This window comes from Sparus aurata, chromosome 9 (assembly GCF_900880675.1).
Source record: "Sparus aurata chromosome 9, fSpaAur1.1, whole genome shotgun sequence".
NCBI lineage: Eukaryota > Metazoa > Chordata > Actinopteri > Spariformes > Sparidae > Sparus > Sparus aurata.
The window spans coordinates 34,528,122-34,539,743 of NC_044195.1; the positions used below are offsets into that span (position 1 = coordinate 34,528,122).

At 42.8% G+C, this 11,622-nt stretch overlaps 1 long non-coding RNA gene across 1 annotated transcript; it reads left to right on the forward strand.

The window, feature by feature from the left end:
* Positions 1-726: 726 nt before the first annotated feature.
* On the forward strand, positions 727-4,386 carry LOC115587479 (uncharacterized). Its single transcript, XR_003985059.1, has 3 exons — positions 727-892; positions 1,966-2,058; positions 3,920-4,386. It is a non-coding gene; the product is annotated as an uncharacterized LOC115587479 (long non-coding RNA).
* Positions 4,387-11,622: the final 7,236 nt, after the last annotated feature.

Genomic DNA, 11,622 nt, shown 5'->3' on the forward strand with positions numbered 1-11,622 from the left:
TGTCAGGCTGATAATTAGTCTGCAGTTAAAGCCTGGAGCGATTCCTCGTCTCGTTCAGATCTTTAATCATTATGTTGAGCTTTTATGTCACATCTCACGGTGGTTTTCACACATGTGACCACAGAAGCCTGCGACAGGTTTCATACGATAAACTTCTGTTGTTGGTCGATAATCATAACGATGCTGAGAGATTCTTTATCTGGAGTCATGTCTACAATTTTGTTTGAAAAACGATTTTTTTAATGAGTGAAAAGGATTGATAATGACTCACAGTCTTCAGGATGTTCTCTTGTTTTGACTGACGGCGCCTCATGTGTTAATATTGGGATAGTATTATTGATTATGCCTGTCCTTTGGTTTGTATTTATTTTGTTAAATTACTTTTACTTTTCAAGTTTGATTATGGCCGGATTGTTCCGAGTAGTGAAACATCAACCTGTTAAATGTTCTGTTAAAATGTATAAAACCTTCAAGTTTATATTTGGATTTATTGTTTAGAATCATGAAATTAAAATAAGATACAAATATTTTCCCCTGATGTCCTAAAAAGTCTCTCAACCCAACGATAATCAAACAGAATCTTTGTTTTTAAGCGTTCAGAGTTGCTGCTGTGTTCACATGTCGACCATCGACTGCAGCAGGAAACAAAAACTCCAGTTAAACCAGTTGGAGAAGGAAGTTCAGCTTAGAGCAGAAGGGGAGGGTCAGATCTGCCAGAGGAGGGTCCAACTTGTTATTGAGGAAGAAGAAGAGATCCAGTTTCAGATGACAGCTGAGCGCTGACACACACACTAACAACAGCTTTGCTCCTGATTCACCACCGAAGAAACAGCGTTGAGTCTGAGCCTCAGCTCAGTGAACCCCAGAGACATGGTCTGACTGATCATCAACGGTGAGTCTTTGCTGTTTTTAAAAAGCTTTCAGCAAAAGTTTAGGTTGTGTGTTTGAGTCAAACATGATAAAAGCATTTGGATCAAACAGGAGGCAGGTTTGCGTTCACAGAAAACCTCTCAGCAACATCGACGATCAATCTGAAGTCTTTTTATTTTCTTTTAAAGTCTCAGAAACAGAGCAGTCGATCCTGTTCAGCCCGTTAAAGGAACAGAGACAGACGGAGAGATTTGTTTTTGCCAGCTGTCAGAATGACTCAGCGTTTGTCTGTCAGGAGGTGCTGAAGGACCAGATCAACTGGTTTTATGACAGTTTGGGCCTCAGACGACCTTTGGATCTGTAATTATGTACCAGTCTTTCTGTTGCACCGACAGGAGGATTGCTTTAAAGAGAAAAGCAGAGATCAAACAAACAGATCAGAAACTGACTCCACAGTAAAAGTCTAAATCTGCTCCATCTAAAAATTAATAAATCTCCTCGTTCATTACATCCTGACACGTCTCTGCCAGATCATAACAAGGTCTCTCTTGAAACCGGATCATCTCACTGATTAAAACCACAGTTAATCTCCCTGCAGACGTCCGGCTGCCAGAGAACAATCTGCTCTGATCACATCTGAAGAGTGTGTTCACGTCCTCGTCAATGATTTATCTGTCCTCGGCTGAAAAACTCAAACCCAAAGTCACAGCCGATCCTCTCACTGATGATCTCGTCTGATTGTGCAGGTCGTTATTAAATTTGGATTGTTTCATATCCAGATAAAAGCTCCTGAACCCTCCTGCAGCAGCTTCTTTTGAATATTGAACCAGATTGCAATTATTAGTTAAATTAACATAATGTGTTAATCTTATCTGAGATCAAACACTCGTTTCCAGCTGACGTGGCTGTAAAGAAGACGTGGAGTGAATTAATGACATCGTTTGAGCTAAAGAAGTCGACGACATCACTGATGCTTGAACACATTTGATTGGCCGCTGCAGAGCGTCGAGCCAGAACACTGAAATGAAGTATCAAGAGAAATGTTGCTGATGTTGGACTCAGAGGTTCTGTTCACAGTGTCTCGTTGTTCCGCAGCCTGCAGGTTCGTGGTGCAGAAGATCCGGGCTGCAGTGAGCGGCGAGGCGCAGCCGGAGAAGTCCAGCACCGCAGGATGAGGCCAGGCGAAAGGTGGGTCAGGTACAAACCATCCCAGAGTCCAGATCAACGAGTCCTGCTGAGGCCGGTGCTGGAACACTGCCCGTAACTTCAGAACCAGCTTTAATCATACAAAACATGCAGGACTGTTTCCATCTTCTCTCTGTGTCACGTATCTGCAACTCTTCTCTATTTTTAAATACTAACAACTAAAACATGAAATGATTAATTACCACTATAGTTGTTCCCTTAACAGAAAGATCACAACTCTTCTTTTACACTTTTGGATACATGAAGTTTTGAACGAGTGCTCGCAAAGAACATTTCTGCAAAAACCAACAATAAGTTCAAACTTTACATCTTAGGTTTTACGGTATGACAGCGCTGAGCTTATGTTCTGGTTCTGGTTATGTTCAGGCACAAAAAAAACACTGGTTAGGGTTCTGAAAAGATCCCGGTTCGTTTTAAAATATCAGGTTCTGGTTAGAAACATTCAGCTTTGTTTTCAGCAGGAAATTATCCAGAGGTTTCATTTAAAACGACTGGTTTTGTCGACACAAACACGGCTGGGAATTGTCCAGATGTCTCGTTCAAACATCCAGAACAAATGGTTTGCAGAACATTAACTGCTGACATTTGATCCTGATCCTGTTTCTGATCCAAGTCAGTCGCTGCTGTCTTCAATCTCAGCGACTGTCTCGCTCCCAGTGGGGATGACAGAGCGTTCATGTAATGTAAAAGACTCTTCCAAAGGCTTTTGTATCCTTTCAGTCACTGATTGCCCCGGATAAAAAAACCACTTACTCAAAAAATCAAAGGCCTGGAAACAGCTTCACCGTCTCCCCGAGGACACAACAGCTTCTCAGTGAAGTGGACTCAGATCTGACGGTGGATTACACCGCAGAACTCAGATCTCTGCTCCTAGACGTGCTCCTTTATTCTCTCTCATCCTGTTTTATCCTGTTCTCGTGCATGTCACACCTCTGTTTGTATAACCAGGGCTTCAGTTTAGTGTGCACGGCTGGACTGTTCCCAGCAGGAGGTGAGTCAGGTCAGACGGTGGTAAACGTCACCTCCTACATGACCACAAGCGTCAGCAGCTCAGGCGGCGCCGCTCAGACCTGCAGCATCCCAGAAAACGCTCACTGGAGTGTTTGTGTGTTTCCTAACGATGGACTCCGACCCTGCAGCCTATGGAATTCATTCCCTGTCAGATGGGCAGCGTGAAATTTGGCAGCTCAATTTTTGCTCACGTCCCAGGTGCAGCCCTGCTGATAATACGCTTCTTTTCACAACAAAGTAATCCAGCTTCATGTGTGGAGGATGCTGCTGCTGCTCTTTCTTAAACCGCAGGGTTTAACCTCACTCGTCCTCTTTCTGGAGAAACTGGTCTGTAAACACAGAATAATGAGACTCTGCTGGACCAGCCGCAGGCGGCGCCGACCCGCTCTGAGATGGAAGCAGGATTCTGACACAAACACTCACAAATCCACAAATCTCTTCTGTTCAGAGTTTAGAGGTTTGGAGGAGACGGCTGGCCTCTTTTAATGCTTTTACAGCCGTCAAAGAGAAGTGTAGGTGATGGTGTGAGCTGAGTGTATCACCTCCAGCTGTCTGAGCTACAAACACTGAAAACAGCTGCTCGTTTACTAAAATGTATGTTTAAATAGAGAAAAGAGGGAGTTGAATTAAAGGTTCTTTAGTAATAAAATCAATTTAAACTTTAATTTTCTCTGTGCCGACAATAAGAAGAATATTACTCTGTAATTCCACACAAAGTCAAACCAAACAGGAACGTGTTTCTGGAGTTGGACGTGTTTCTGTTCATTGTGTTTTAAGATGACATTCAGGGTGAATCCAATCAAATTAAACCCGAGGTTCTGTCTCTCTGCAGCACCGAAGGACGGCAGGATGAGCGCTGAAGAGCCGGCGCTGATTCCCCGTCCGACCCGGGAGGTCGATGTGCTGCAGAAAGAAGATTGTGGATCCTGAAAGTAAACTGAGAGCCGGAGGAGAAAGTGGAAGCTCCATAATGAGATGACAAACATGAAACCACCTTTACCAAACACACAAGCACAAGAAGATTTGAGCTCCAGACTCCTGAACCTTGAATTATTCGGACTCCCACAAGCTTCCAGCTCTCAGTTTTCTTTCCTTCGTCCAGAGAAGAGCGAGCAGTCGGAGTCAGCAGAGAGAATGAAAGCCTGTTCACCAATTCCCCAACAGAGGAACTGATCAGTCTGGATGATAACAAAGATTCTGCTGATGAAGCTGCAACAGATTATTTAATCATGTTTACACACACGTGTTCTTTTTCTGTCATTGTTTCAGAAAATTCAGTAAAAAAGGAACAAATTTCTTGTTTTGTCTGTTTTGAGTCGACTCCTGTTTTGAACCAGCAGCTGGTTGAACTTCAACACCAAGTACTGATTCTTTTTACTTCAGTAAAGTAATAGATTACAGGCTCTGACATGTACTCAGAGTATCAGAGTAAAAAGTCTCCCTCTGAAGGACATTTGTGCTCAAAGCTAACTGAAGCTCACGTCATATTAATAGAATTCAAAGACTATTAAAGTTAAAGGTAGAATCAGTAGGATTTGTCCCAGCTGTTCCTGAACGCACCACAAAGACAGTTGATTGTTGAGTCTCATTCCCAGGACGTCAAATAGACACATGTTGGGTTGGTAAAGCGTCCCGAGCAGCAACAAAGAGAGAAAATCAGAAACTCTCTGCAGATACGAGACACGAACACGCCTTTTCTCCACATTCCAGTCTCCCTCTCTGTCTGTTTACGCCTTCTTACAGCTTTTACGTCTTTGTCTCGTCTCGCTGCGTCTGAAAATTCATCAAACTAAAGTAACGAGGCTGTTTTGAAGCTGTGAGGAGGAGAAAGTTCAGATGTTTGTGTTCAGATGTAGAGAGGAGAAGTCTCAGAGATACTCGAGTACAAGTACAGATACCTGAAACACTGAAAGTATTCCTTCTTCATTACTTTCCACTTCTGCAAACACAGCTGCATTATTCAGGCTGGGAAATGTTAATTATCTCGCAGTTTCCTTCAAACTGATTCAAACCCAGCAGCTGTCAGCCTGTGAGATTAACTCTCCGTCGGTCAGTCGGTGTTTGCAGCTACTTTTCTGTCTCCTGCTGATAATTTTGCTTCTCGTCACTACAAAATAATCCAGCTTTATGTGTGGACGAGGATGATGCCGCTGCTGAGCTTAACCTCGCTCCTCGTCCTTCTGGAGAAACTGGTCAGTAAACACAGAATAATGAGACTCTGCTGAACCAAAGACAGAAGCCAAGACAGAAATATGAACGGTCAGTTGCAGAGATATTAAAGACATTTATATTCAGACGTCGTCCTCCCTGGAGCCACGACAGGAAACATTCCTCATCCAGACATTCAAATCATTTGTTTGTTTTCCTGCATTTGCATCCGATTAGGATCAATGGATCAAACCAGCCGTGCAGGAGATATTTAGAACCAAGTCGGATCTCCTTTCCCCGCTCCGTATGCAAATATACACCTACCTCACTGGAAATAAAAACAGTATAAAGTTCCCCAATTAACAAGAAGAGTTGTGAGCGTGCTGTAGGAATGTTTGTGTAAAGAAACTGAGTGACATTAGTGTGTATATTTATCATTATTTCAACGTTTTTTAAGTGGTGTCGTCTGTGAGGATTAATCTTGATGAACAAAACGTGGAAGCATCATAAACTCAGAGTGATGCTGCCTTCAGGGTCAGCGACAGGAACACGTCCTCCCTACACCTCCATCGGCTTTACGTTTCTTTGTGTTTACCTTCTCGGATGTTTTATATTTCTTGAATCCACATTCGTCCCTCTGCATGACTTCACTGTGACGGCAGAGATTCACTTCTGGAGGTTCATGTTGCATCTTACAAATCTGTCACCAGTTGTTTGTGTGTCGCTCCGTCTTGAGTCACAGCAGCCCGGTTCTGGATCAACAGTGTCACAGTCACACTTCCAGGTTCAATCTGTTCAACTATACATTAACATATGGCACATGAATCCCCTGCGGCCCAGATGGCTGCCGATGGTACCGCCTGTTTGATCAGCTGATTAAAAACGGCGCCCGACAGCTGAGTGAGGCTTCACCCACACAGAGACGTCACGAGGTTCAGGATGGAAGCCACAGAAACGTACATCTGCTGAGGAATTTCTCAGGAAAATACCGTGTTTGTCTGGACTCAGACGGCTGAACGCTGCAACACTGTTCTGCTGCGAAGCTCCAGAAATGAGATAATGACTGAATATTTACATTTCTAGGTGAACTGTTCCTTTAAGGTTATAAAGAGCAGATATACTTTAATTCTGCATCTTTCTGCAAGCTCTGTAGAAGTAGATGATGTTTTTAACATCGTTTCGTCGACATAAACTTGTTGATATGATGTTTAACCTTTAGTTTAGCTTGTGCACATGTTGATTCACTGTACAGGGAGACACGTGTCCTTCACACCAGGTGTTTTCTGTCTGTGTTTGTTGAAAATATGATGCCAACAGAAGACTTCAGGTGTTGTTGTGTAGAAGGACGGAGCTGAGCAGATGTAGTAAATGTTGTTTTTGTGGCTCTGAGTGATGAACACGTCTTCATGTCCTCGTAGCGGTGAGCTGTGAATCACATGTAATTATATTTACTGTAATAAAGAGGCGTGAATGTCCGTTTGTTATGATTCACGATTGAAAATTGCGTCCGAGTGAGCGTGTGGATTGTTTCTGTGAATCAGGATGAGCTCAGTGTGTGTCTGATAGAAACACGCCTGCTTTTACTACACGTTACATCTCAGCGGTCAGACGGAAATAAAAGAACAACTCTTACACATGCTTCTGTTCTCTCTTTACATGTTTTCCTCCTGAAACCTGAACTCTCTTCTGTGCACCCTGGTGTGTTAGTTATTGTAGTAACTGGTCCAGAAGCAGTTTGTCTGTGTGATGCATAATGAAAGAGAGAAGCTTCAGCAAACCAACCAACCAGTCTTGTATTCTCACCTCCTCTCACTGCCAGGCTGCGGAGAGGCAGCTGTGAGGAGACAGGAAGGTGCCGGAGCTGCAGGTACAGTCCTGCTGCTGCCAGACAGGTGGGAAATAATCATGATGAGGAAGAAGAAGAAGAAGAAGAAGAAGACGAGGGTGAGAATATGTACAGACTGGGTATATGACCGGGGAGAAGTGGGATATAGTGTCCATATTCAATTAATTCCTGATTATCACCTCGTTGGTTTTCATCCCCGACACAACAAATGTGCCAAAACACATTAAAATCTGTCAGAATGTAACAATCAATGAAATTAACTGTTACCACGACAACTTCACACCTTTAAAACCAAACTTTACCTGACGACGTTTGGCTCCTTCTGTTTACAATTTGCTTTAAATCTGTAATTAGTACAACAGTCAGAAAGCCTTTATTGTCATTGTACATCGAGTACACAACGGAATTTAGGAGTGCTTCTCCTATCAGTGCATCGATAAAAGGATAAAAAAGATATAAATAAATAGCAATAAATAAGACACTGTACAGGCATACAGTCAGTCAATTCAGTCATACGTGTCAAGTGATAATGTTATGTGTTTGGAGTTAAAAGTTGAGGGATCTGATAGCCCAGGGATAGAAACTGTTCTTGAATCTATTAGTCCTGCATTTAAGGCACCTGTTGTGTCGTCCAGGGTGTGAGGAGTCAGCGGCGCCGTTTACTGGCGATGTCTTCCAGGCAGGGCAGGGGACAGGCGATGATTTTTTGGGCAGTTCTTATGACCCTCTGTAGATGTTTCTTGTCTGCCACTGAGCAGCTGGCGTACCATGCTGTGATGCAGTACGTCAGGACGCTCTCTGTGGTGGTACGGTAGAAGGCCACCAGCAGCTTCTCCTCCAGGCAGTTCCTCTAGTACAACAGTTACTTTTATGAAATATCAGCCTCACCCGTCCAAACACGTCATCCATCTCTGATAGTCCTGTCTACACCTGGGCTGTTCCTTCTGTCTCTTTAGTTTACTTTCACACACACCTGCACACTGATGACGGTCACACAGGTGATGTCAGTTAAAGTCTGCAGGCTTTAGAGGGATGTAGTTTGGTCCATCGGGCTCAGAGGAATAAGATCCTGGTAGAAAACGTTCAGTGTTGATTTGTTGACAATAAGGAAGAACATCAGCTTCAACCAGCTTTGTTTAAACACTGTGTGTAGACTCACAGCTGAGCAGTGATCCAGTTTCTATTAAAGACAAGAGCCAATATGCGAATAGAAATATTTTTTCATTACGTTTATTTTTACATCTTACATTATGTGCAGCAGACGTTCATATTCGCTCTTTAACGCACATCTGACTCATAATAAATACAATAACGTGCGGCCTCGTGTGAAGACTTTAAATTAAATTCTGCTCGTGTCTCAGGAGCGGACGTGTTGCCATGGGGACCTGTGAGAGGATGAATCACAATACAGGAGGTCCGATTCGAAGGATTTACAGATACAAAGACACCTGTGAAGAAAAACATCCTCCTATGAGAACAGGATATTACTGTTGTTATTAGTTTTACAGAAACAATTCCGAGCATTTTGCATTCAGAAATCGGTTTATTTGATGCATGCTGTGTCTCCTCCATGTAAAAACAGAATAAAGAGAACACGCTCATTGTACTGAAGGCTCCTCTTTAAACAGACAAGGAGGCTGAACAATACATTATCTATAAAGCTCCAGTGGGAATAAAGCCCTCTGCTCCTTGTTCACATATAAATACAGTAATTACGCTGTCAGCTGACTGGATAATTTACCTGTAGCTGCACCTCACGTCCAGCTGAGGCAACATGGAGGACGACATGGTGATGAAGTGTGCGGCGGCGGCTCACAGCAGGCTGCACTGTTTAATATCAGTTCATCTGTTTGAATGTGACTGGCTGTTATTGAGGCCAGGCAGATTGAGAACGGGTCCCTGATGATGGAGCATCAGTGCAGCAGCTGATAAAAGACTGTGGACCTGTTTCTGTTCTGAAGCTTTATTATCCCTGCAGTCAGACAGAACGCTGCAAAATACACACACACACACAAAAACCAAACAAATGAGACCGTTTCTGATTTATTCGCAGTGTCGAATTTTCCAGACTTTTGTAAATAAATCATGTGTGGACCAGTGTTGGAGTTAATGCTTATAAAACAAAGTAATGTAACGTGTTTCTGAAAGACTTGAGTTCTTATTATTACAACTTCTTTAGTCTTAGAATATAAATTCACACCACGTCACTGCCAGTGTGCGACTGGAAGAAACATCCCTCAATGAAGAATCGTGACATCACTGGATACTAGCTGCATTACTTTCACAGTAAGTTACTGTTTTTTAACAGTAAACAATACTGATTCAACTTGTTGCTGCTCGGACGCTTTACAAACCCAAAATGTGGCTATTTAGATTCAGCAATCAACTGTCTTTGTGGTGTGTTCAGGAACAGCTGGGACAAATCCTACTGATTCTACATTCAACTTTAATACTGATTACTCCACTTAACTGTAATTTCACAGGTAATTGCCGTCAGATTACTGTAATTAAAGCGAAACTCTCGCCAAAATGCAACCGAGGCTTTTTTTGTGAATGTACCCGAGTCAAACCTTCATGTAAAAGCATAATTATGATGAAAGAGGCACTTTTAAGATTTACTGTGTTTTCGTTTTCAGGCAAGCTCATTTTCAATGGGAGTGCTACGGCCACTCGCTATGTTTAAAACAGTAAGAAGTCTCGACACAACATGAAACTTTGCTGGTAGTATCACCAGGGTCTCTACACATGAACACGAGCATTGAGAACATTGTTTGTGTACACAGAGTTTACTAAAAAGAAGGTTTTTGAACAACTCACGTTAGCAGTAGCTTGTTCCGCTCGCCGCCGTCCTGCCAGTGGAGAAGTGTCGATCTCAGAATGTGACGTAACATGGAGGACAGTTAAGGTGGAACGCTCCTAAAGCTTAGTTCCATATAAATGCAGGATAATTTGTTGTTTTGTCGTTAGTGAAAAACATTATTGACCTTGAAGTTGAAAAAGGAGCCTCATATAAGAAACAATACTGAAATCAAAAGCCGAAAAAGTCACGTGAGATCTCGCGTGGATAGTTGTTGCTGGAAGACAGTAGTTCCACCTTAACTGTCCTCCAGGTTACGTCACATTAGTAGTAGTAAACAAACAAAACCAAACCGATTGTGCAGACATGGGTCACCTCATCCAATCAAGCTCATCGATTCGATTCACCAGCCGTTACCTGTCAGCCCATATTTTCCAGCGGCAAAATGTCTGTGCTTCTGAGCCTCGATGGGTTTTTGTCAAAGTGCAGCGGTAGAAAGAAAAGAGGGACGGAGAACTATTAGCGAAGATTCCCAAACTAACAGGATATTTTAAGGCTGCTGGTTGTCGGGTCAAGAAGATGCAGAGGTGGAGGACGTTGACCACGACCACCGCGGCTCGTCATCTTCATCATAATGGGAGCCCACATAAAAACTAGCTGAGGGGCCCGTGACTGTCTTAATCCTCCTCTGTGTACAGGTGATTTCAGATTACAGCAATTTAGCGGCATCTTCCTGTAAAATAACGGTGTAACACTGTAATAAAAATGTAACTCAGTAACCAGTAATTTGCTGTATAATACTATTTCCCTGACATTTTCATTATTTTTATCTTTTGTTGAACTGAATGCTGCCGTCCTCGACCTTCAGCCCTCCGATGAATGAGCTCTTTGTCGCTGGCGTCATTCGGAGTGTTACAGCATTCAGACGTGCCGCTTCCTCCTCGTAGCTCCAACCTGCCGGCGTTTCTCCCAGTCGAGCTCATCGCTGTCGGATGTGTAACAAGTAGGTCAGCTGTGCAGTTAAGTCAGACAAGAACAAAGGCATCAGGAGTCATTGTGAATCTGAATACTGACACTGTGTGTAAAGGTGTGAATTATTGAAAGGGATGCTATCAAATTTGTGGCGACAAAACATGTTTTCTAGCAGATCTGGGAACATTTCCAGCCTCGTTTGTGTTTACAGAACCAGATATTCTTCTGCAGGAAGTCAGGTCATCTCCAGTCGTGTTGTGGCAACAGAATCAGGTATTTTGACGGAGACGTTGGGACACTTCGAGCCGTGTTTGTGGTTTAAGAGACGGATATTTTTCATGGTAAGTCCAGACAGCTCCAAAACAGGTATTTTAAGCCAAACCAGGTTTTTGTGGCAAGAAAGAAACAGAAAATCCAACACAAAGAAACAGAAAGTTTGAACTTACAAGTGATTTTACAGAAGCTAACAAGACAGAACGTGATGCTGCTGACTGTCAACCATCCCAGTTTCTAGGCAGTGACTAATACGTATATAATAGTCACATAACATATTTCAAAATCTTTTATCTTTTTCCCCGTCGTGTCTGTAACTTTTGATTACTTCACATCGGTCCTGCATCAGTTACTTTAGTTGCACGAGTCACTGAAATCACTGAAATGTACAGAAGACAGATCAGAGGGGCGGCTGGAAGTCACATTCACACAGTCACTAATTGCAGCATTAAATATATGTATTTCCTGTGAGTTTATGCATTATGAGCTGTGAAGGTGT